Source organism: Galeopterus variegatus, unplaced genomic scaffold, assembly GCF_000696425.1.
Source record: "Galeopterus variegatus unplaced genomic scaffold, G_variegatus-3.0.2 Scaffold370, whole genome shotgun sequence".
NCBI classification, from domain to species: Eukaryota; Metazoa; Chordata; class Mammalia; order Dermoptera; family Cynocephalidae; genus Galeopterus; species Galeopterus variegatus.
In genome coordinates, this window is record NW_007726481.1 from 570,163 (window position 1) to 575,472 (window position 5,310).

Sequence of the window (5,310 nt, forward strand, 5' to 3'; positions counted from 1 at the left end):
TCGAATGAAGCTAGAATTCAATTTGGCTTTAGCACTTACTAGCTGCGCGATCTCGGCCAAATTACTTATTTTTTTGAGCCCCAATTTCTTCATTTGTAAAATGTGGTTAATAAAGGCTATCACATGAGAAATAGAATTTAAATGAGCTGATATATACCTGAAGAACCTAATATAATACCTGGTTTACAGTAAGCTACCAGTACATTGCAATGATAATTATTAGTAATGGTAAAGGTATATTTAATTCAAATGGGGATTTGCATAGCTTTGGTGGTGCATGAAGACATTCCAAGAGGTATATAGACTCAGAGTCAATTTCCACATCTTCCATTTCTCTCTATATATACTCCTTCTATATTCATCTGCTTGAAAATGCACCTGAATCAGGCTGCTTCTTTTTTCCCACCTTCTCTTTCACAAACTCCTCCTTCTGTCTTATAAAAGAATGACAAATTTCTCATCCAACCCAAATCATACCATGGCATATTGGGGTGTAGAAACCTTTGGGACACCACGCAGAGGCAACTCAAACTGTGTGTATGTGAGAGGGACAGCCTCCTCTAATCAAGATAGCATCACAAACCACAGGTATAGGGCAACATGTCTTCCCTGGCTTGTGCTTACCTGTGTTAGGAGAAAAGCATGTTGTAAGCAGATATGCTGACCCATATCAGGATGTTTGGATTTCAGGTACATCATGGAATTAGGCAGGAGCAGTGATGCCATTTCTCCCCCTGTCTCCTCTACTGGCAAAGAAGTCTTTGTTCCTGAGAAAAGAGACCCTCGAGAATAAAGCAAAGAGAACATCTCTTAGCAATATTGAAGATGGCAGCATGTTATTCATCCAGGTGACAAACTCATGGGAGGTCTCTGCTTTAGGTATCTTGAAATATTCAAGATTTGTAAGAAGCATGCAGGGAAATGCCAGTCAGCTAAGAACCACACTTTCTCTGAAATTTTGCCATCTCTGGAATGAGAACAAGCTCAGTGAAAACTCTCATTTATCTACATTTTACTCTGTCTCAGTAGTATAATTTGCATGATTTCAAGGTGAAAAGACCCACAATTTCTTCCAACATCTTGATGTTAGATTTTTCCAATAAAATAAATGTATATTAGAGGTAAGTTAGTGTTTTATATTTATGTAAATATTTGTTCAGATTTATAGGGAAAACATTTTTGTTAATTTTAGCTAAAAATTAGCAAAATATGAAATCCATGTTCATTTTTTATGAAGGCACAAGTCTCCTGCTCACTGTGCCTCTTTAACCACTTTTCTGCTCATGTATTAATTTCTACCATGTCCTTGGTAGGTGAATTAGTCAGCTCAGGCTGCCATAACAAAATACTGGGTGGCTTAAACGACAGAAATTAATTTTTTCACAGCTCTGGAGGCTGGAAGGCCAAGACTAGGGTGCCAGCATGGTCAGGTTCTGGTGAGGGCTCTTTTTCTGGCTGGTAGACAGCTCTCTTCTCGCTGTATCAACACATGGCAGAGAGATCTCTGGTGTCCCTTCCTCTTCTGATAAAGGCAGAGCCCTACTAGATTAGGGCCCCACCCATACGACCTCATTTAACATTTATCACCTCCTCATGGGCCCTATCTCTAAATATAGTCACATTAGGGGTGAAGGCTTTAATATATAAATTTTGATGGGACACGATTCAGTCCATAGCATTAAATTTAAGTAATTTAGGTGTGTTACCTCAACTCTTAGCTTGTCGAGGACAGTAACTGGGACCTGGTGTCTGCTCCTGGTGCCTTTGCATCCTAACCAGTAGCCACCCTGCATGAGTGCATCTCTGTCCATGTTGGCCAGGCTGGTGTCCAGATTGGCAATGCCTGCTGGGAACTCTACTACTTGGAACATGGCATCCAACCCAGTAGCCAGATGCCAAGTGATAAGACCATTGCAGGAGGAGATGACTCCTTCAACACCTTCTTCAGTGAGGGGGGTGCTGGTAAGCATGTGTCCAGGGCAGCATTTGTAGACCTGGAACCCATGGTCATTGATGAAGTTGGCACTGGCACCTACCATTAGCTCTTCCACCCTGAGCTGCTCATCACATGCAAGGAAGATGCTGCCAATAACTACTCCCATGGCCACTACACCACTGGCGAGGAGATCATTGACCTCATCTCGGACAGTATTCACAAGCTGGCTGACCAGTGCACCTGTCTCAAGGCTTCTTGGTTTTCCATAGCTTTGGTGGAGGAATTGGTTCTGAGTTCACCTCCCTGCTGATGAAATGTCTCTCTGTTGATTATGGTGAGAAGTCCAAGCTGGAGTTCTCCATTTACCCAGCCCCCAGGTTTCCACAGCTGTAGTTGAGCCCTACAACTCCATCCTCATGACCCACACCACCCTGGAGCACTGTGATTGTGCCTTCATGGCAGACAATGAGGCCATCGATGACATCTGGCATAGAAAACTTGACATCGAGGGCCCAACCTACACTAACCTTAACCGTCTTATTAGCCAGATTGTGTCTCTATCACTGCTTCCCTCAGATTCAATGGAGCATGAATATTGATCTGACAGAATTCCAGACCAACCTGGTGCCCTGTCTCCACATCGACTTCCCTCTGGAAGCCACATGTGCCCCAGTCATCTCTGCTGAGAAAGTCTACCACGAACAGCTTTTTGTAGCAGAGATCACCAATGCTTACTTTGTGCCAGCCAACCAGATGGTGAAATGTGACCCTCGCCAGGGTAAATATATGGTTTGCTGCCTGACGTACTGGGGTGATGTGGTTCCCAAAGATGTCAATGCACCATCAAGACTAATCACAGCATCCAGTTTGTAGAGTGGTGCCATACTGGCTTCGAGGTTGGCATTAATTACCAGCCTCCCACTGTGGTACCTGGTGGAGATCTTGCTGTGTGCATGCTGAGCAACACCACAGCTGTTGCTGAGGCCTGGGCTCGCCTTGACCACAAGTTTGACCTGACATATGCCAAGTGTGCCTTTGTTCACTGGTACATGGGGAGGGGAAGGGAGGAAGGGGAGTTTTCTGAGGCCCACAAGGACATGGCTGCCCTTGAGAAGGATTATGAAGAGGTTGGTGTGGATTCTGCTGAAGGAGATGGTAAGGAAGGAGAGGAATACTAATCATCCCTTCCTTTCAGCCCTGCAGCATGTCATACTCCTAGAACTTCAGCTTCAACATTAGCTGACAGGCATTAAAGATTTCTGGTTAGATTGTCTTCACTCAGCTGTGATTATGTCTTACTTTTCCATGTGTACTTGTACGATTTTTGCATCATGTCTCAAAGTAAAGGCTTCAACAAAAACAAACAAAATTTAAGTAATTTAACAGGCATAGTTGTGAATTATACTATAAATAACATGTTTAATAATCCTTAATGTGCTTTTCATAAGCCTGTGCTTTATTAGTGACCACGTCCTTTTTTTGCTGTCAATTTACATAAAGTGTTTAAATTCTATTGTTAAAAGCAGAACATCTATTTAGGTTCAAAAGCAAATAAAAATTTTCCCAAAATGCAAATCTAGTATGCAATGACCTGAGCTTTAGAAAACTGGCTTGATTTCATTAGAATTAATTTCTCCCTCTCAGATGTTAGCATACTGATTCCAATTCTGTCAAATATATAATATACATAAATATATATGGCTGTGACTGAGTAGGGAAGATTACCCTTGCCAGTGTGCGCTGGCATTATCCAATCTGTTGAGGGTTCAAATAGAACAAAATGATTGAGCAAAGGTGAATTTTTCTTTTGTTGAGCTGAGACATTATCTTTTTCTGTTCTTTGACAACCCTGCTCCTAGTTCTTGGGCTTTTGGACTTGGACTAAATTACACCATGTGCTTTTCAGGGTCTCCAGCTTGCAGATTACAGATTAAGGGACTTCTTAGCCTCTGTAATCATGGGAGCTAATTCCCATTATACATATATCTCCTATTGGTTCTGTTTCTCTAGAGATCCCTGACTAATACAAATGGTTTATGGGATACAATTATCTGAATCCTTGGGGTTTGGATCTTGATATTTAAATTTAAGCCTCTGGAATTTAAAAGAAAAAAAAAATGGAAACTTTCTTTACTTCTCAAACACAAGCTACTTAACAATTCATACCCCTACAGACCATGGTTTCTGTTATGCATTTGCCAAAATCTCCTTTGTACTTCATAATCCATGGCTTCTGTTCTGCCTGGATGATCCTACTCTGAGGGTAATGTATACAGAAAGTGCCCATAACTGCTAAATGGGTAGATGAAAGAAAAGAGCCACAGGAATTAAAAAGCATATAGTTTCATAAAAAAAATTGGTCCATTTTAATTGGAGACTCATGCATGTTTCCAGAATCATCAAGAGATCATGGTGTTTCCAGGAAGCTGGTGAACTATAACTGATATAAAGAAACTGCAACCTACTCAATTACACTGCAACTTGCCAGGAATTAAGTAATAGTTTTCTTGGAAAATGGAGAGAGTGATGTACTCAGTGTTTATCTGACACCATGCTGAAGAGTCAGGGCTTAGCTTCAGGAGGACTGACAGGCTATCTAGATGGTAATGTTGCAAGAATGGGGAACAATTTGTTCACGGGTCCAGCTTTGGGGAACATAGAATTGATGGGTCTCACTGTCCATTTCAGACCACAATGGACTAAAACTGGAGATAAACAATAAGCAAATCACTGGAAGCTATACAAATACATGGAAAATAAATAATAGGCTCCTGAATGACCTATGGGTGCAAGAAGAAATTAAATAGGAAATCAAAAAATTTCTAGAAACTAATGAAAATAAAGATACATCATACCAAAACTTGTGGGAATAAATTACCAAGACTGAACGAAGAAGAGATAGAAAACCTGAACAGATCAATAACAAGCAAGGAGATTGCAGTGGTAATTAGCAATATTCCAACAAAAAAAGACTGGGTTCGGATGCCTTTACAGCTGAATTCTATCAAACTTTTAAAGAGGAGTTAATACCAATTCTCATGAAACTGTTCCAAATAATTGAAACAGATGCTACTCTCCCGAACTCATTCTATGCGGCCAATATAACTCTGATACCAAAACCAGATAAAGACAAGACAAAAAAAGAAAATTACAGACCAATATCCTTGGTGAACCTAGATGCTAAAATCCTCAACAAAATATTAGCAATTAGAATACAGCAAGGAATGACTCCAAATAAACGACCTAACGTTATACCTCAAAGAACTTGAAAAACAACAACAATCCAAACCTAAAGGCCATAGATGGAAAGAAATAATTAAGATCAGAGCAGAACTAAATGAAATAGAGACCCAAAAAACGATCAAGGACAAAGA

General features: G+C 40.6%; 1 pseudogene; it reads left to right on the plus strand.

Moving 5' to 3' along the window:
* The first annotated feature begins 1,799 nt into the window (after window positions 1–1,799).
* Window positions 1,800–3,114, plus strand: LOC103586742 (annotated as a pseudogene).
* Window positions 3,115–5,310: the final 2,196 nt, after the last annotated feature.